The 21,974-nt window shown below is 42.4% G+C and overlaps 1 protein-coding gene across 6 annotated transcripts in view; it reads left to right on the top strand.

Annotated features, from left to right (window-relative positions):
- The window catches only part of LOC126469704 (coiled-coil domain-containing protein 177), a 304,381-nt gene that overhangs the window by 94,844 nt on the left and 187,563 nt on the right, over nucleotides 1–21,974 (top strand). Inside the window, exon 1 of one of the 6 annotated variants that reach the window (XM_050096882.1) lies at nucleotides 20,152–20,295. The exons of 4 other annotated variants lie outside the window; for them this stretch is intronic. The gene's annotated coding sequence lies outside the window, so the exon portion shown is untranslated. Of the gene's footprint in view, nucleotides 1–20,151; nucleotides 20,296–20,325; nucleotides 20,440–21,974 lie in introns of those variants that run through there. One more of the 6 variants, XM_050096883.1, reaches the window with a different exon arrangement.

Raw genomic sequence — 21,974 nt, forward strand, 5'->3', positions numbered from 1 at the left:
ATAGGTCGAACGAGAGTTTTGTAAGCCACCTCCTTTGTTGATGGACTACATTTTCTAAGGACTCTCCCAATGAATCTCAACCTGGTACCCGCCTTACCAACAATTAATTTTATATGATCATTCCACTTCAAATCGTTCCGCACGCATACTCGCAGATATTTTAGAGAAGTAACTGCTACCAGTGTTTGTTCCGCTATCATATAATCATACAATAAAGGATTCTTCTTTCTACGTATTCGCAATACATTACATTTGTCTATGTTAAGGGTCAGTTGCCACTCCCTGCGCCAAGTGCCTATCCGCTGCAGATCTTCCTGCATTTCGCTGCAATTTTCTAATGCTGCAGCTTCTCTGTATACTGCAGCATCAACCGCGAAAAGCCGCATGGAAGTTCCGACACTGTCTACTAGGTCATTTATATATATTGTGACTTGGTAAGTAGAAATAGTTTATGTTTTTGTTGCACCATATTACAGCAGAGTCCTGCTAATCCGAACCCCGGTAATCCGAACGTTCAGTTATCCAGACATGAAAAATGTTCGTCTAAGTATGGAAAACTGTGTGGTAAACTGCTGTACATACACGGTATTTTAATTTACACAGTATAGTAAACATGTATTAGAAGAAAAATGGTTCAAATGGCTCTGAGCACTATGGGACTTTCACTTCTGAGGTCATCAGTCCCCTAGAACTTAGAACTACTTAATCCTAACTAACCTAAGGACATCACACACATCCATGCCCGAGTCAGGATTCGAACCTGCGACCGTAGCGGTCATGTATTAGAAGAAATGACAAGAAAACATTAGGTTTAAACAATGCATAACAATGAAAGAAAAGCTGTCAAACTTACTAAAGTACAGCAGACATTTATCCCTACTTTTTAGATGACAAAAACTCAGTCATTGTTTTTTAGCGTAATGAAGACAGTCTGTTATAACACATAGTTGCGCCATCGTCTCATACACATCAAATCAGCAGGTGGAGCAGTGGACTGTTGCTCCAAATAACGTAGCGCGAGGTCAAGGGCTTCTGCTGCGTCACAGTGTGGCACCAACTCTCCTTTGTCGCTTTCAGACCCATCGTCACTTCCGTCACAACAGTCCACTACTTCCCGGTCTTGAGTCACAGCAGCAACTAAATCGGCGTCGGTAAGGTTCTCCACACACGCCCCATGCGCTACCATCTACTCATCTACGTCTCCATCACTAGCTTCTTCACGTCCAAGAATTGTCTGTATCATTTGTAGTAGATTTTCCTCTTCAATTTTTAACTAGGTTGTCCTGAAATTCAAGAGATGTCCACAGTTTTCTCCACGATTTTCTCAGAGTATTTTCTGAAATATTCTGCCATGCCTCAGCGGCCCAATAAACAACATCCTTCACAATGGTCTTTTTATTTTGTCCACTAAAGGAATGCTGTCATCTTGGATCAGCATTCTTAAAAAATGTTTTCTGTAAATCAGTTTTAATGTTTGCAATGCACCCTGGTCCATTGGCTGTAGAAGTGGTGTAACGTTCGGCGGCAAAAACTTCGCCAAAGTTCTCCATCACATAATTCCTCAGCGCTGGGGTGAGATGGCGCGTTATCAATCAAAAGGATTGCTCGGGGAGACAAATGATTTTCCTTAGAAAAACGTCGAACAGAGGGAACAAACTGGCCGTGAAACCATTCTTTGAACAGCTTGCCATCCATCCATGCTTTTTTCTGGTTGCGATAATATACGGGCAGGGACTTAATGTTGCAGTTTTTAAAAGCTCTGGGCAAGCAGATTTGCCGATCAGCATCAAAGGCAACTTGTGATAACCAGCAGCGTTGCTGCACGCTAATAAAGTCACACGATATTTTCACATATTAAAAATATTAGCATGGTATTCTGCATTTGATGCCAGGATTTTTGTTGGCAATGCCCTAAAATTAAGGCCAGTCTCGTCAGCGTTATAAATTTGTTTGGGATAATACTTTCCCTCTCTTATCATTTTTTCAAGCTCACCCAAGTATTCCTTCGCTGCATCACGGTCAGAAGAAAGCTTCTATCCAGTAATTGTTAGCTGGCAGATTCCATGACGTTTCTTGAATCTGTCCAACCAACCCGTACTCGCACTAAAAGACTCATCACCATTCATTAACATGTTCAGGTAAACAGCCTTCTCCTGAACCAGCGCTGCACTCAAGGGAGTTCCTCTTTCTCTTTCCTGCGTAAACCAAAGGAAAAGAGCTTCATCCACTTTATCGCACTGGGACTATTTCAAAGTCTGCCGAATTTCGAATGTTTTCCCCGAAGACGTTGCACAGGACTGTTCAAGCTTCACTCGGTTCTTCTTCCAATCACAAATGGTTGCTTTACCAACACCCAGTTCCGTTGCCAGTTTAGATACATTCTCACCATTGTTTATCCGCTTCAAAGCAATCAGTTTTTCTTTGAGAGTTAGCGTTGTATGTTTCCGTTTACTCATGAGGAAAATACGTACAACACTACACCTGAACAAATACAATACAACTGTTACGGATGCCAGCGATCGATAACTAGCATAACCAAGCGTTTTGCGGGCCAACTGGCTGTGCACCGACCTCAGACACTACAAAGGCCTCAACAGTGCACAACAACAAGGGCAGGGAGTGAGAGTGAGCTATTGTTCCCACACTTGTTCGCATTTGTTACCGTGCTGTACCTACTTATCTGCTTGGTATAGCCCGCATCTCGTCGTCGTGCGGTAGCGTTCTCGCTTCCCACGCCCGGGTTCCCGGGTTCGATTCCCGGCGGGGTCAGGGATTTTCTCTGCCTCGTGATGGCTGGGTGTTGTGTGCTGTCCTTAGGTTAGTTAGGTTTAAGTAGTTCTAAGTTCTAGGGGACTGATAACCATAGATGTTAAGTCCCATAGTGCTCAGAGCCATTTGAACCATTTTTTTGCTTGGTATACTTCATTCTAGAAACTCGTCGCCGTAATTCCGGCTAATCCGAACAAATCGGTAATCCGGACAAGGTCCGGTCCCAATTAGTTCGGATTAACGGGACTCTACTGTTTTTTTTAAGTCTTACAGTGGCATCGGACATTCATATTACAAGAGTTTCTTTGGTGTTACATGTCTATTTAGTCCGCCTGGAAGCACAGGCAGGTCTCAAACACCATCATTGTGCTTGCAGGATTGTATTTGTCGCTAAATATTTCTTGATTAATGCAGTATGTCCCATTTGTAGGGATGAATATAGCAGTTTCGTCCCACTGTGCCACTCCTGGCTGCATTGGAAGGCCCGCATCTTGTGGTCGTGCGGTAGCGTTCTCGCTTCCCACGCCCGGGTACCCGGGTTCGATTCCCGGCGGGGTCAGGGATTTTCTCTGCCTCGTGATGGCTGGGTGTTGTGTGCTGTCCTTAGGTTAGTTAGGTTTAAGTAGTTCTAAGTTCTAGGGGACTGATGACCATCGATGTTAAGTCCCATAGTGCTCAGAGCCATTTGAACCATTTTTTGCATTGGAAGGGAACTCCAGACCAATCTTATCAATGAAATGCACGCACCAGGATTGGTAACTCTCCTGTTCGAATTTTTGTGTCTCTCCTAGCAACGTCACACACCAACTAATATCAATGCATTAGTTTATATCGTGTTACATGGGTATTTGTTCTGTCTGGGAGCTCTGGCTGGCTGAGACTGACGCCATCCGCACATAAGGGCTAGTTTTGAAAGTTGATGGTTTGGTGGCTTGATTATGATTGGTTCAGAGAGAGAAAGGAGGAAGAGTGCCCCCCCTCCCCACGCACACACACGCGCGCTCTAATAACGTTCTGATGACTTAGCAATGATAAATAATTGGGACACTTTTAGGCAGATGCTGTATTGTGATCTCTGAGAGCACCTTGACGTCAACACAACATTGATGTTATGTCAAGATCAGTGGCACGTAACATGCATGTTTGGATAATATATGTTAAAAATTTTGAAAAATTGTAAAAATGCGGAAAATGTGTAAAATTGCGGAAAAGATAGAAAAATACCAAGAATTATAATAAATGGGAAAAAATACATAAAGTTGTGAAAAATGTGGAGAAATGAGAGTACTTACATATCTGTGTGGGTGTAGAGTCTGTTGGTACCTCGAATGACTGAAATCACGTAATATTAAATTTAATTTGTTATTAACATTCGGAACTTGAGTGATGTGACTTAAAATAATTACAATACCCTTAATTTATTATTAACAAATAGACCCACCCTGATACTCTTATCTATGGTGCACAACTCCAGAGTGAACCATCCTAATCAAGTTTTTATTTGTATAAGATGAGGGAGAGGGTTTCTTGACCCTTATTGGTCCAGGTGGGGAGGGGAGATGGTGAGGGGAGGGGTGGGGGTGATCTTGATCACTTTCTGGCAGCCCCCCAGTGGCAGACGAATGGAGAATGACCGTGAACGTAAGTCGCCAAAGTGTGTAACTTGACAGCGAAAGTGACCGTGAGAGAAGACTGTTATCTGAGCTCATTCACTCCTTGATAACCTGCTTCCACAATTTCGTCCATTCCCTGTAATTAACAGACTGCCTGACACAAATCCGCCAGTGTCCACAGCAGAGTACCACTGATACTCACGCCTGGCTCGTTACTATGCATGCGGCAGTCAATGTAACCTGTTTGTGATTTGCCCAAGAACCACAAGACAACTATTATGGAGAATGACTGTGGCAATTCATGCTGGCCTTACCCTATGAACGAACATGTGGTAGTTGTTTAGTTGGGTCTGGAGAGGCACATGCGAGGGGATGGGGGTCGTTAGTTACTGATCAGGAACTCCAGTGTCAGTATGAAAGCACTGTTGTCGAGATACTGGAGTGGTGCTCAAGTTTTTGTGGTCGAGCGTCATTTATGATCGGTTGGAGTAAACAAGATTTTAAAGAAAACTAACTTAGTGGTGTTAAAGATAGAACAGGGCATACGTGATATAACCTGGGTGTTAATGCATTTAATTTACAAGCTCTTTCTATCTAGAAACTCGGAATTGGCTGTTATGACTACAGCAGTCCATGAAAGAGCTAATCTCACCAAAACTACAGTAAAACAAACAACTAAATTGGATCATCTCGTGCAGGAATATGTATGGGCAATACCTAGCGACATGATGATAATTTTGTGTGGCTCAAGGGATGAGTGCAGATCTTTCAATTTAATGCCACTTCTATGACTTGCATGTCCCTAATACACCTTAGTTATCCAGCCATCGAAAGGAGACCTAAGTCTAACGTGAAATCCAAAGCATCTGTGATTCTTGCCTCCTCATATCATTGACAAGTGAAGTATAGATAAAAGTAAGCTGAAAATTTACGTGGTCTGGCTGGGATTCGATCCAGTGACCTCTCGGTATCCAGACACATCACTAGACCACCATGCCCAACAGCCTAGCGAGATAGAGCATTTTTTCATTAACTTTCCAAACAAGAATAAGTATTGGCATGTTTCTTTTCGATTGTGTCTGAAGGCAGGTTCCTGGAATATTTACGAGTGAATTTTTTCGTGATGCGGAACGCGTTTATTGCATTGTTTCCCATTTTATTTTATTTAATTAATTTATTTTGGATTTGTGTGAGGTTGCTATACTAGCTACACAAACCCAAGAAGAATAGGTCAGTGTTCTTTGAAACTTTTCTTCCTTATCTGGAGAAACTCCGCTGGTGTCCAAAATTAAGGACGAAAGTAAATTTCCCATGATGTGTCACAGCCAAGTAACGAAGCTTGATGAAACTTGGACCACACATACAAAGAACTTCTACGTACAAAGGATAACTGAAAGAAATACGCGATGAGACGAATGGAAATGACACTTTTATTCGAAAACAATAGTTATACCAAAGTCAGCACGACTTATGATGGTACACTGGGCATTACAACTGGCGAGATATGATTCTGAATAGGGCGTGAGAGCAACACGGCTGGTAATGCATGCTCTGCAACGTGCTTCCATGCTGGCCACATATTTGGTATTGATTTCTTGTAGGGTGTACCATTCCTTCACCAGCGAGTGTGACAACTGCTGGATGGTCGTTGCTGCATGTGCACGTACTGCAATACGTCTTCCCAACGCATCCCACATGTGCTTCATGCGATTTAAGTCGGGAAAACGGGCAGGCCAGTCCATTCGCCAGATGTCCTCTCGTTCCAAGAGCACCTCCACCTGCAATATTCGATGCGGTCGCCCATTGTCAGCCATAAAAATGAAGTCAGGGCTGACTGCAACCTCGAAATTCACGCACACAGAGAAAGGGTACAGTACAATAACGTTGGCCAGTAAGTGTACCATGTTCAAATTGTTTGGAGGTCATTACTGTCAAAAGGTGTTCAAATGGTTCAAATGGCTCTGAGCACTATGGGACTTAACTTCTGTGGTCATCAGTCCCATAGAACTTAGAACTACTTAAACCTAACTAACCTAAGGACATCACACACATCCATGCCCGAGGCAGGATTCGAACCTGCGACCGTAGCGGTCGCGCGGTTCCAGACTGTAGCGCCTAGAACCGCTCGGCCACTCCGGCCGTCGTCAAAAGGTGTCAAAATATCTAACGTTTTGTAGAGATCTCTTCAGGATATTCTAGGAAAACACCAGATGTATTTTTCGCAACCTGCAGATGATGCTGTCATTTACCGTCTTGTAAAGTTATCAGATGATCAAAACGACTTGCAAAATGATTTAGATAAGATGTCTGTATGGTGCGAAAAGTGACAATTGACCCTGAATAAAGAAAAGTGCGTAGTTATTCACATGACTACTGAAAGAAATCAGCTAAATTTCGATTACGCGGCCGGCCGGAGTGGCCGAGCGGTTCTAGGCGCTACAGTCTGGAACCGCGCGACCGCTACGGTCGCAGGTTCGAATCCTGCCTCGGGCATAGATGTATGTGCTGTCTTTAGGTTAATTAGGTTTAAATAGTTCTAAGTTATAGGGGACTGATGACCTCAGATGTTAAGTCCCATAGTGCTCAGAGCCATTTGAACCATTTTTGACTTAAAGATTACAATTACAAATAACCTAAATCGGAACGATCACATAGATAATACTGTGGGTAGAGCAAACCAAAGACTACGATTCATTGGCAGAACATTTAGAAGGTGCAACAGGTCTACCAAAGAGACTGCTTACACTACGCTTGTCCGCCCTATTCTGGAGTACTGCTGTGCGGTGTGGGATCCGCACCAGGTGGGACTGACAGATGACATCGAAAAAGTGCAAAGAAGGGCAGCTCGTTTTGTATTATCGCGAAATAGGGGAGACAGTGTCACAGACATGATACGTGCATTGGAGTGGCAATCATTAAAACAAAGGCGTTTTTCGTTGCGACGGGATCTTCTCATGAAATTTCAATCACCAGTTTTCTCCTCCGATTGCGAAAACATTCTGTTGGCGCCCATCTACATAGGGAGAAATGATCATCACGATAAAATAAGAGAAATCAGGGCTCGCACGGAAAAATTTAATCCTCGTTTTTCCCGCGTGCCGTTTGAGAATGGAACGGTAGAGAGACAGCATGAAGGTGGTTCATTGAACCCTCTGCCAGGCACTTTATTGTGAATAGCAGAGTAATTATTTAAATGTATATGTAATCTATAAATGTTATCTCTATAAGTCGAGTTACCAAAAACAAATTGTCTAATTGACGGACGAATGGAAATATCCAGTATGAACTAAGCTGCTCTTTAATTGCTTATAGCTGTAGTCGTACTTACTGCAAATATGGATGAACTACAGTGCTTTATTAAGTCTAGGAAATGAGTTTAAGAACAAAGGACGCAAGAAACCAGCCTGTGATGGACCGACTGCTATGTGTAAGTTGCTCTGTGTATTTGGTGTCTTAATTGTTTCTGATTGGGTTTTTGAGGTGGAGCCCAGCATAAGGCTAGACAGTTGTGGGAAATACCACATTCGTACGAATGCCGATCTGCTAGACCAGCGCTGGTTAATCCGGCACTGGATTCGAAAGAAGGAAAGAAGACTCGGATTTCACGACCCGTCGATGACTAAACCATTAAAGGCGTTGCAGCACGTCACATTGGGGAGGATAGAGAAAGAAATTGGACTTCTCATTTTCAAAGGAAACATTAAGAGACACGATCACGCTTGTTCTGAATAAAACGAAGGAAGATTACGCTTTAACGTTCCAAGATGAGGCCACTGGAGACGATTGTGCTGAACGTGAGCGACGAAAGGCTGTGTGCGTGTGTTGTGCTCTGTTGTTTTACCTCCCTTGAAGAAGAATGTATCCATAAAAGGTAACTTTTTATTTGTAATGAATATGGTGTGAGCGATGAAAATTTATTTTCGCTCGTGAATTTCGTGCTTATCGTGAGACCACTCGAAATCAACTCGCACTTTTATCGTCACTGATGTTTCCAACCATGTTTTCAAAACACACTGATTTTCAGCTCTGGCACAAATTTTTAGTGGTCACGAAATAATCATTATATTGCAGGCTCAGCATATCTGATCGATTTGTACTGATGCAGCTTCATGTTTACACGTTTTCATCGATCGATTCATTTCACTTCAGTCCATTTAATTTACTTCACACATGTTATTTTCCTTTCCTGTTTTTAAGTCCCTTGTTAAACTTTTAAATTGTTTAGCTAAGTCCGAATAATCAGCCGAAGATGGTAAGTTACTCAGAATAACACTCAGTACTAGTGAAATAAATATACAGTTAACTTGTGAAGACGAGAAACTTCTTCAGTCTTTAATGACGAAGTCCTCCAGCCGTTATGCAGAGAAGGCACGCAATATCTAAATCGAGATGAAAGGCGCGGTATTTCAGGGAATCGGCCGTGACCTTGTTGGAGCCGTCGTGGCGGGATTCGACTCAAGTTATTTAAGGAAACCACGCAAAACCTACATAACGATTATTGGACGGGCATCCCCGCTGCACTGGAAGCCTGGTTCAGTATCCTGACTGCGCCATCTCGTTCGATAGAAGGTAGAGGGGAACTGCAAAGCCGGCCGGTGTGGCCGTGCGGTTAAAGGCGCTGCAGTCTGGAACCGCAAGACCGCTACGGTCGCAGGTTCGAATCCTGCCTCGGGCATGGATGTTTGTGATGTCCTTAGGTTAGTTAGGTTTAACTAGTTCTAAGTTCTAGGGGACTAATGACCTCAGCAGTTGAGTCCCATAGTGCTCAGAGCCATTTGAACCATTTGGAACTGCAAATCTTTTGGGATAGCAACCACTTCGACAAGGAATATAGCAAAAAAATAGTTAAGAGAGATATCGTAAGACCTGCTTGGTGAACAGACACGTATCCAGGAATGGATACTGTGTGTGGGGGGGAGGGGGAGGGCACAATTTTTTATTTTCTCCTCCTCTATGCATAATTTGCTCTCACTCCAGTTTTAACGTACCGTAGTTGCCTAGGAGGTAATAATAATAACGATATACTATATAAAATGTTTTAATGCAATATAATAATTTGCTCTCGTTAATGTTCAGTATATCGCTTTAGCACAACTTACAAGAATAATAATTTATGGGACATAGAATCGAAGTGTACGCTCAGCATCATCAGTATTTCACGTAGCACTACGATCGTGAGTACTAATCTCCAGACTATGGATATGCGGGCGTGTAAATGACAGAAATGCTCTTCCTTTCTGTCGTTCCCGACTGCGCCAGCATAGTTCTTTCGTTATTTTTATTCCTTGTGGAGGGTCTCACCCTCTCAGTCTAGCATTGCTAAACTTCCTGTTCTTTTTCGGTTCTACCTGTAGTCTCACGAACCGTGTCAGATTTGTTATTGATAGCGGGTATGGCCAGTAAGTGTACGGGCACCTTTAACTGACTAGAATTTTCCCTGTAGGCGGTCAGGACACAATGCGGGTAGTCCTCAAGGGAGCGACTGAAAAGTATCCTGTGTTAAACATACCTTGTAATTTGCTACAATTCCTTCCTACTTTTAGACTGTTTCCATGCTACTTTGTTTTCTGATAATTGTCTAGGGAAAACCGAGGTTGATATATGCATACGGGGCGGTCAAATGAAAACGAGACACATGGAAAAAAGTACGTAAACTCTTTGTTGTTTCAAAAGTTCAAATGGCTCTGAGCACTATGGGACTTAACATCTATGGTCATCAGTCCCCTAGAACTTAGAACTACTTAAACCTAACTAACCTAAGGACATCACACAACACCTAGTCATCACGAGGCAGAGAAAATCCCTGACCCCGCCGGGAATCGAACCCGGGAACCCGGGCGTGGGAAGCGAGAGCGCTACCGCACGACCACGAGCTGTGGACATTTCAAAAGTAACCGCCATAACTGTTAATACATTTATTCCACTGTGAGACAAGATGGCCAGCGCTTTCATGGAAAATTGTTTGCGGTTGCCTACAGAACCATGATTGTACCCATGCGTGCACATCTTTGTCCAAAGTAAATCGACGGTCGTGGATGTCTTTCTCCAGGGCTCCAAAAATATGGAAATCACATTGGGAAAGATTCGACCTGTGTGTAAGATTTGCAAGGGCTTCCCAGCTATACTTCTCCAGTGTACTCGAGACAAACTTGGCACATGTGGGTTTGCCCACATGCTTAGACTACGCTGCAGAAGTTTCGCTGGGAAGCCCCTACACATACTACATCTACATGGATACTCTGGAAATCACATTTAAGTGCCTGGCAGAGGGTTCATCGAACCACCTTTAGAATTCTCTATTATTCCAATCTCGTATAGCGCGTGGAAAGAATGAACACCTATATCTTTCCGTATGCGCTCTGATTTCCCTCATTTTATCGTGGTGATCGTTTCTCCCTATGTAGGTCAGTGTCAACAAAATATTTTCGCATTCGGAGGAGAAAGTTGGTGATTGGAATTTCGTGAGAAGATTCCGTCGCAACGAAAAACGCCTTTCTTTTAATGATGTCCAGCCCAAATCCTGTATCATTTCTGTGACACTCTCTCCCATATTACCCGATAATACAAAACGTGCTGCACTTCTTTGAACTTTTTCGATGTACTCCGTCAGTCCTATCTGGTAAGGATCCCACACCTTGCAGCAGTATTTTAAAAGCGGACGGACAAGCGTAGTGTAGGCAGTCTCTTTAGTAGATCGGTTACATTTTCTAAGTGTCCTACCAATAAAACGCAGTCTTTGGTTAACCTTACCCAAAACGTTTTCTATGTGTTCCTTCCAATTTAAGTTGTTCGTAATTGTAATACCTAGGTATTTAGTTGAATTTACGGCTTTTAGTTTAGACTGATTTATCGTGTTACCAAAGTTTAATGAGTTCCTTTTAGCACTCATGTGGATGACCTCACACTTTTCGTTATTTAGGGTCAACTGCCAATTTTCTCACCATTAAGATATCTTTTCTGAATCGTTTTGCAATTTGTTTTGATCTTCTGATGACTTTATTGGTCGATAAACGGCAGCGTCATCTGAAAACAACCTAAGAGGACTGCTCAGATTGTCTCCCAAATCGTTTATATAGATAAGGAACAGCAAACGGCCTATAACACTACCTTGGGGAACGCCAGAAATCACTTCTGTTGTACTCGATGACTTTCCATCAGTTACTACGAACTGTGACCTCTCTGGGAAATCACAAATCCAGTCACATAACTGAGACGATATTCCATAAGCACGCAATTTCACTACAAGCCGCTTGTGTGGCTATATAAATGACCTAGTAGATAGTGTCGGAAGTTCCATGCGGCTTTTCGCGGATGATGCTGTAGTATACAGAGAAGTTGCAGCATTAGAAAATTGTAGCGAAATGCAGGAAGATCTGCAGCGGATAGGCACTTGGTGCAGGGAGTGGCAACTGTCCCTTAACATAGACAAATGTAATGTATTGCGAATACATAGAAAGAAGGATCCTTTATTGTATGATTATATGATAGCGGAACAAACACTGGTAGCAGTTACTTCTGTAAAATACCTGGGAGTATGCGTGCGGAACGATTTGAAGTGGAATGATCATATAAAATTAATTGTTGGTAAGGCGGGTACCAGGTTGAGATTCATTGGGAGAGTGCTTAGAAAATGTAGTCCATCAACAAAGGAGGTGGCTTACAAAACTCTCGTTCGACCTATACTTGAGTATTGCTCATCAGTGTGGGATCCGTACCAGATCGGTTTGACGGAGGAGATAGAGAAGATCCAAAGAAGAGCGGCGCGTTTCGTCACAGGGTTATTTGGTAACCGTGATAGCGTTACGGAGATGTTTAATAAACTCAAGTGGCAGACTCTGCAAGAGAGGCGCTCTGCATCGCGGTGTAGATTGCTCGCCAGGTTTCCGGAGGGTGCGTTTCTGGATGAGGTATCGAATATATTGCTTCACCCTACTTATACCTCCCGAGGAGATCACGAATGTAAAATTAGAGAGATTAGAGCGCGCACGGAGGCTTTCAGACAGTCGTTCTTCCCGCGAACCATACGCGACTGGAACAGGAAAGGGAGGTAATGACAGTGGCACGTAAAATGCCCTCCGCCACACACATTTGGGTGGCTTCCGGAGTATAAATGTAGATGTAGATGTAGATGTACAGTGTCAATAGCCTTCCGGAAATCCAAAAATACGGAATCGATCTGAAATCCCTTGTCAATAGCACTTAACACTTCATGTGAATAAAGAGCTAGTTGTGTTTCACAGGAACGCTGTTTTCTAAACCCATGTTGACTGTGTGTCAATAGACCGTTTTCTTCGATCTAATTCATAATGTTCGAACACAATATATGCTCCAAAATCCTGTTGCATATCGACGTTAACAATATGGGCATGTATTTTAGTGGATTACTCCTACTACCTTTCTTGAATATTGGTGTGACATGTGCGACTTTCCAGTCTTTGGGTACGGTTCTTTCGTCGATCGAACGGTTGTATGTGATTGTTACGTATGGAGCTAAGGCATCAGCTTACTCCGAAAGGAACCTAATTGGTATACAGTCTGGACCAGAAGACTTGCCATTATTAAGTGGCTTAAGTTGCTTCACTACTACGTGGATATTTACTTCTACGTTACTCATGCTGGCAGCTGTACTCGATTCGAATTCTGGAATATTTACTACGAGAGTCTTTCCGAAAGTTATGCCTCCTCTTGTTTTGTGGTGACTTCGAATGTCTGCGACAGATGTCGGTGGTGTAGTGTAATGTTTGAACTTCCTCTTTCATTTTCAAGTGGTTCCGTTGTTCTGTGGTAGTTGGCGTCAGCAGAAGAGTGTTCCAAAATGGAGTCTGATGTGGACGCGCTTATAGAACAGCGATGTGTGATGTGGCTTATAGAACAGCGATGTGGCCGGCCGGAGTGGCCGAGCGGTTCTAGGCGCTTCAGTCTGGAACCGCGCGACCGCTACGGCCGCAGGTTCGAATCCTGCGTCGAGCATGGATGTGTGTGACGTCCTTAAATTAGTTAGGTTTAAGTAGTTCTAAGTTCTAGAGGACTGATGACCTCAGAAGTTAAGTCCCATAGTGCTCAGAGCCATTTGAACAATTTTTTTGTGATTCAATTCCTCATTGCTGAAGCAAAGGTGTATGGAGACGATGCAATATACGTGAGCAATGTGAGGCGATGGGTACAACATTTTCAAGGTGGTGAAAAGGGTGTGCATGACAAGCCACGGGCTGGTCGACCGTGCACAGCTTTTATCCTTCTCATTGAAGAGCGTCTTGATCAACTCATCAGTGATAGGCGGATAACGAACAGAGAATTGTGTACAAAGCTGAATGTCGGCTGTAATGCCTTGGAAACAATATTGGAACATCTCGGTTATCGCAAAGCCTGTGCGACATGGGTCCTGCTCGGTTATCGCAAAGCCTGTGCGACATGGGTCCCGCAGATGTTTACAGAAGAAGTTTGTCGGGACCTGTTGGACCAATATGAAGCTGAAGGTGATAATTTTCTAAATAGCATTGTCACTGGAGATGAGACGTGACGTCGCCACTACGAGACGGTATCCCCAAAGACAACCCATGGAATGGCGACATGCGAATTCTCCGCCAAAGAAGAAATTCAAGACACAGCCGTTTGCAGGCAAAGTGACGTGCACAGTATTTTGGGATAGCCAGGGCGTGGTTCTTTTGGATGTCCTGGAGCCTGGTGAAACTGTCAATCCAGCACGCTACAAGACGACACTGACTAAGCTGAAAATCCGAATTTTTAGGGTATGGCCAGAGATAAACACCAACTTTCGCCTGCAACATGATAACAACTGGCTCCACACCAGTTTTGCGACCACGCAACTCACTGCAAAATTCTGCCGACTGTTTTACCATATCCACCTTACAGTCCCGATTTAGCGTCTTCAGACTTCCATCTGTTTGTGCCTCTGAAAGAGGGACTACGTGGCGAACATTTTCAAGACTCGGATGCTGTTGTCAAAGCTGTAAGGAAGTGATTATTCTCAGCTGGTTCCGATTTTTACAAGCGAGGCACACAGGCTGTGGTTCATCGTTGGCAAAAGTGCATGGAAAAATGACAGTCTCTAGTTGAAATATTGCTCTGTTTAGCTGTGGTGTTGTGGTTTATGTTTCTCCTGTAGTTTCCGTGAATAAAAATAGGAGGAATTACTTTCGTAACGACCCTCGTACATATAGCCCCGATCTTTCTACATGCGATTTCCATATTTTTGGAGCCCTGAAGAAAGACATTCGTGACCAACTGCAAACATTTTTTCATGAAGGCAATGACCATCTTGTCTCACAGAGACGTTAATGTACTGGCAGTTACGACGATTACTTTTTTCTATGTGTCTCTTTTTCGTTTGACTGCCCCTTGTATGTAGAAACATAAACGCTTTTAGTAAAATGTTGTTTCGCGGAGAGGGGGAGGGGCGGGGGGGGGGGGGGTTCAGATCTGTGCCTGTTAGTGAGTTCGAAGCGAAAATGAAATGAGGGAAGAAACGAGATACCAGCACTGCAACGGCGAGAGGCACTAAATAAAAGTGTGAAATGTGCAGAAACGTGTCGGCGACAAGCTGCAACCGTGCATCAGCAGTGCATTCCCAGCCGGCGTTGCTCCCCTCGGTGACATCACGAAGCGGCGACTAGGACGAGTAACGGTCTCCCGGGGGTCACGGCGAGTAGCGATCATCCGCAAGCGCGCTACCTAAAGGAAACGGAGATTAGAATTTACCGTATCGTCGACGACATCCCAAGACCACGACTAAAAAAGTAAGGGTAACTGAGCAACAACTCTTGGGTAAAGAAGTGGTTTAGGCCACTGAGCTGTTACTCAGGAGAAGTGGAGTACAGATTGCCCGTCCCCAATTTCTGTTCCCTGCAGGCCTCTAACTCCCTTCAGGAGAATGCCGGCATGGTGCTTCTGCACTGCGGGTACCACTTTATATCCTAATATTTTTCCGTATGAGTTAGTGCTCTGTCTTGAACGAACGGAATGTTGACGAGACTCTAACCGCCGTTCATCCGTCCGCTGCTCACCGACTGTATCTCAGTAAACTCCGAAAAATTTGTATCTTCAATTATATACGTACTAAAACTCCTTCGACAGTTATTTTAGGGTCTTACTTACACGGAACAACTGGTTTTCGCGGCAGTACTCGATAATCATATAGTAATTACGTAAGGTATATAAAATTCGTCTATACAACTACTAAGAATTTCTGTTTCTTACCATACATCTTTCGTTTTGCTGAAGTAAAACGTCGTCAGTAGCCTGGAATCAAATATATTTACAATTTTGATTTAGTATTAGATCTAAACACAGTTCTTTTCATAAGCTACTGAAGTGTGATTTTTTACTTAAGTATGGACAGATTTGAAATACCTTAGTAATTATACAACAGCTATGGACGCCGTGGTCACACAAATGAAGAACCAGATAGTAACTTGTCTGTAATTCAATTGCATGCCCCTGGAGGGAGTCCTACTTTGGCTCCAACGGCACTGACTCTGACCTCTGGGCTGCCCTGAATCTAGTTTGAATGTGTCTTGGTGTAACTTTTGGAGTATGAAGAACACCTTTTTGGTCAAGTGGACTGGCGTTTCCCGCATACTCCAAGCTCTACAACAGAGGGTATATATGGCGAGGACCAAGACAGGGCCCGCCTCCTCTCTAATCCCTACCCCCATCCCACCCATACTCCAGGGAAAAATCTTGGAAAAGTGAACTTGCATCCTGTTTCCGCCAAATAGACAGACATATCAAATTCAGTATCGATATGAAGAAAGCCAGAATGTGCAGTGAATGCTTATTAGTAACGAGTGTACATAGAGACATTTGCCATGAAATCTCAAAACTATTTCGTTATTCACCGTGAAACTAACACGAGTTGCGGTAAATCGATCTCGGAAGGAGACACATCAAAAGTGACGAAGGGGTTGGAAACTTTGATACGTCTCAGCAAGGAACGGAAGGATATGGCTCATACTCTTCCACAAAACGTTGGAATGATTGAAGTGCATAAGGTACCGGTATGTTCATGTGTATATATTAAGCAACGTAATGTAAAGAAACTAATTAACCAGAAAGCTGCTCTAGTATATGATAGAAGTTTAAGATCTTCTTCGTCTTATTCATTCAGTTTCAAAAAAGAGTTTCGTATGTGCTGAAAAATGTGACTCAGAGGCTGAAAAAAAAATCCAAAAAAGTCGTGGAAAGTTTGAAGGTCGTCGATTAACTCTTTAAACACACACTGCTTGAGAAATCAGAAAAACGCGATGACAATTTCAGTAGAAAAGGTTTCCAAACGCATCAAGGGTGTTTTGTACTCAGTACTTGCAGAAGCCGGATATCATCAAACTTGCTATGCTAAACTAGTGTCGAGCCCCTCTTCCTTTCGAAAACGAGACCGCCCTCATATCAACTTTGATGCTGTTTTCCAAGAAGTATGCAGCTTTGTAGATTCTTCAGAGGAATGTCAAGTTTCACTGCTCGATTTATTGCAGAATACCAATGAACGTCTTGAAGAAGGAGATATAGTGACCAAAAAAACTTTCAAAAACAAACTGACTGAGCACTACGGCAATGGGGTCCTGTTTGCTGCCAAAAAAAAAAAAAAAAAAAAATCGTTATTTGTGGCCCACAAACCATCATAAATCGCGGTGACTCCAGTGTAATTATTGTCTGTGAATAAAAGTGTATGTCTGTTAGTCTCTTTGCGTATTTTTTTCAGTTGCCTTCTTTACTATATTGTAGCAATTTTTTCTATGTATGATCCAAATTTCGCCATGCTATATTGCAGCAGGTAGGCTAGGACAATTCGGGACCAAAGGATTCGGGACCTCTTCCCAATATACGACTTCGTAAATGACATCATGTGCTGTTGCCGAACTTCTCCCAGTAGCCCAGATTACCCTATGTGCAAAATAGTGGGCAATTCAAAAGTCGGTGGGAAATTAAAAATAGCTTGATTATGCTTGTGGGGTTCCCCCCCCCCCCCCCCCCCCCTCCATACTCATATGATATCAATGTAGAAGTGGGGCTGTTGCCTTAAGTATAAGTTGGTGAAAAATCCAAGATGGTGCATTGCCATATTGATTGAAGTGCTATGAACGACTTCAGGTCCGATTTACAACTGGTGGAAGTAACTCACTTGTGGTAAGTATAGAATTCAAGATGGCCTCTGTGTCCCCCCCCCCCCTCCCCCTCTGATGTCATACACACTGCTTCTCGTGAGCTAAAGTCCAGTTACCCTAATTTTGGATATGTTCATTTGTGCTACGCTTGGGAAGGATAGGGTTGTTTGTGTATTTATTTTAAACAAATACCACACTGGGAAGAGCCCTCTTCTCTGCTCGTGCTGTTCTGCACCGTTGCCGGAGAAAGCAGGCCGGACCACAGCCACTGCAGCATCAGCTGCAGTCGCCAGCTTGGGCGCAGAGCTAGCGCTAGATCACGGTGTCTGACTGACACTTTTAATGAAGCGTAAATGGTCCCTCCTTATAGAAAGGCTACGTGCAATCCAGATGTGTGCCTGCCTACTGTAAAATTGAATTTAAATATTCTTATAGAAAAAGACGTGTGCAGTACAGATGTAACAGCATGTTGTAAATAGTTATGTATATGGCACGGTAGAATGAAAGAAAACGAATGATTACACTTTATCAAACTATATTTACTTGTTTTATCTTTTTTTCGTCCAAATATATTTCAGATACTATGTTTTCTTAAAAAAATATGTATGTCTGGCATCTTGGATCATACATAATATTTTAAACAGAAAAAAAACAAGGTGCAAAAAGCAGTCTATACAATATTTTTAAAAAATAATAATTTAACAATGTACAGTATATATACAACAAATGTCTCACAGGTTAATATGTTTTTGATGCACTTTTGTGTTTTTATTCTTCCAACAGCTTAGGACAGCAGTAGCATAGTGTATAATGTTTTAGTACAGATGACAGGCTTATTCATTTATTTTGAGTTGATAAGCTTTAACTACATTGCACATTTTGTACACTCTCCCTGTGAGACATAACATTAAACTAAATACGATCTCTTCTGGTATTGCTAGCAACAGTGAAACTTAACCTACTACGCAGGCAATATATACAAGAAAAGACATGCAAGATGTGACATACTGAAAATATTATAGACAGGGTGTAACGGCTACAAATGCAGATATTTTTATAAGTGGGGCCTTGATACGTACACACATCAGTGTGTTGATTGTCTTTCCTCTGCATCGAACAGTCTTCCCACAAAAATGTCACAAACTACGCCTACACCTGTGCATAAAGACTAACCATTTTGCGTCCACATGTCCACGTTTTAACACCTGATCTTCCGCCCGGGGGAAAAACATTAATGGCATGCTCTTGCCATTTCTACAAACATTTATTTTTGTTAACTGTACGTATGATGGGTTCCTTTTTGTTTTGGAATAATGTAAATACGTAATGTTTAAGTGTTAATACAAAGAAATGTGCTGAAGTGATAAATGGATGTTTCGTTATGTTTCCTAATAACTGTATTGCGTCACGCCTAATTCAACTCCTCAAGCAGAAGTGAGTTAAACATCTGAATTGAAGTTGTCGTAGAACGGAAACGGACGTTTCCGGACATGGATTTCTATTCAAAATATTATTTACTGATTCCCCTCTACAAGTCCTAGAAAATTATAACGGGAATTTCCGAACACTTTGTATATCGTGAACAGTAATGGCCCGCAACACTCACTTGGAAACAGAGTACTCCTGAAGTTACTGTAAACCTGACGGGCACTGTCTGATAGACATCAACGAAAACCAGAGTAACTTCACAGTAAGGGGGGAGGTACATTCACACAACACAAGAAATAAACATTACATTGTCAGGCCCAGGTAAGGCTAAAGAAAACCCAAAACTGCCATAATTACATGGGGATTAAGCTATTCAACAAACTGCCTATAACACTGAGGGAAATGCCAGTACAGCAACTAGGGAAGAAACTAAAAAATTGGCTGATTCTGAATACAACCTACAACATTCTGGAATTCGAAGAAAACTTGAGACGCCTCCAGAATGAATGATGATTATAGCATGTAGTGAAAATATAGGCGGTATCATATTCTGTGACAAATTTGATCCAATGAGATGTATAAGTGTAAATACTTTTCTTTTCTGTATATTTTTTAAAAACTAGTTGTTACCTTGAAAAAACCTGTATGTATGTATTGTATTGTGTTTTGGTACCTTTCCTTGTATTTTTTGACGCTGTCTATTTCAACACTAAGTTGTTTAACGACAATAAAATTTAATTTGATTTGATTTTATTCCACTTCGCTCAGAACGACATATTGAGTTCTATGAGTTAAGAAGTCCTGCACCCAATCACAAAACTGGTCCGATATTCCGTAAATTCACATTTTTCTCACTAGACGACTGTGAAGAACTTCTGGAATTTCTTCAAGGAGTCAAGAAACGCGGCATCCAACAGAGATTTCGTATCCTAAATGATAAAATAGGTCTTTCTCAGATAACTAGTCGATGTCTCGCTGTCGACCAATGGTAAATGTTGAATAATGATAATAATAATAATAATGACAAAGAAATGCGCACTCTGAGTATTCCTGCAGGTACGTTTGCTCACTTATTGAGGACCTGACGCGTCGTCACACTCCGTCGCATCTATGGAAAAAACCTGCATGTGTTATCGCTGTTGGTGCCATTATTACTGATGGGACGACAGAATGACCCTAGCGGGCACGGATGCGGTCGCAACAGTTGCTCCCACCACGCTTCTTGCTTGGCGACCGCGGCTGCAGTCAGGTAACGGGAACGCGTTGCTCTCGCTAGTTGGAGCAGACCAGTCTTCGCAGAGATTGCGGCGCGCTCTCTTTCCGTTTCATCCGAGAAGTCGATTCGAATGGAAATGCGTCCAGAGGTAAGGCAGTTTACAGTAATCCGATGAAATTGTGACAGTTCTTCTGTATCTTCGGGCTTATCAGGCGCGTTGCTGCGACTCATTCACGTTTGTGGCGCATTATGAAGTCCCATTAGCAAAGCCGGACGGATGATCGACATTTAGGTAAGATGGAATGTGAGAGCCCTGTTGCGCTTACTTTGTGCCGGTAATAATAGTACTGACGCTGCTGTAAATTGCATCAAATAGAATCGATATCGGTACTTAACAATCGTCAATACAAATGAAGCATTTGCCTCCACGTCTGAAAGAAAGAACGCTATTGACGATTAAATACTAAAAAATGTAATTCGCTGACTGCGAATTTATTGACATCAGCTGTATTAGGTATAGATTCGCTACCCAACTCTGACATGTAAACATTTGTGTCGGATCGGCATTCGAACACGGATTTCCCGCTTTCCCGCCTTAAATACTTGGGCTATTCATGCCGACCCAATACGTCCATGTGTCACACTGTCTACGTCCTTATGTCATAGTTCCCTAAATTCATCACCTAATGCTCGCAACAGTACTTGGATTGTCGCAATAGGCAGAATGAAGCAAGGAAATCGAGATCAATGTTGCTATTGTTGTGTGCCAGCCCAGGCTTGTAATATATACATCTGAAAGAAAAGACAGTGTTGATGATCCACAGCTATATGATATACTTGGAAATTAATTCGCAGATTACGAATGTCTTGATACCAGCCGTATTAGGTATAGATCTGCTACCCAATAGTGGCGTGTGAAAATTTGTGACAAACAGGGACTTGAACCCAGATTTTCTGGTTTTCGCAAGCGGTCACCTTAACCACTTCGATCATTCGTGTAAGTTCCTCGGACTGACCCACGGATAGCTGGAACGGTTCAGGCGACCGCTCGCAATAAGAAGGAACCCCGAGTTCGAGTCCCGGTTCAGCACAAGTTTTCATATATATATATATATATATGTCAAGAAATTCGCAGTCAGTTAATTAATTTTGAACAAATGAAGCAATAAACCAGCAAGGATTTTAATTTCAACACGAAGTTCACAAGTTCATCTCCGTCATTTGCTCTTAGAAAGTGTGGTGTGTTACAGGCCCTGACAACTAAGACTAACAAATATGAAATTAAATAAAAAAGGTAAATCAGAAAGTTCTTCTGATCAGAAAAATATCATTCCACACCTCACAGAAGGTCTCCTGTGCACCCTGCGTTTCCTAGCACTCCTGGAAAAAGGATATCACAGGTCAATGGCACAGTCACAGCCTTGAGGGATGTTTCCAGAATTAGTCCTTTGCTCAGTGCACATTCTGCTGCAGATTGAAAGATTTATTTTACATATTATGTGATATTTATTTGTAACCCTCACATAATTTTTATGTTTTCTAAATTCTTTGGTTCCTTTTCTTTATAATTTTTCTCATTATCATTCTGTAATTGGATACTGACATTCTGTGACCAAGAAAGCTTTGCGCCGCATGGTCTCATGAAACCAAATACACAAATAAAATAAAACATAAATAACTATATTTTGCTTATGAAATTATGCTCTCATGTAACTACTTATATGAGAGAGAGAGAGAGAGAGAGAGAGAGAGAGAGAGAGAGAGAGAGAGAGAGAGAGATTATTTTAGTGAATTGTTCTGAAAGTGACTGTATATCATCACCACCAT

This window comes from Schistocerca serialis, chromosome 3 (genome assembly GCF_023864345.2).
Source record: "Schistocerca serialis cubense isolate TAMUIC-IGC-003099 chromosome 3, iqSchSeri2.2, whole genome shotgun sequence".
Lineage (NCBI taxonomy): Eukaryota > Metazoa > Arthropoda > Insecta > Orthoptera > Acrididae > Schistocerca > Schistocerca serialis.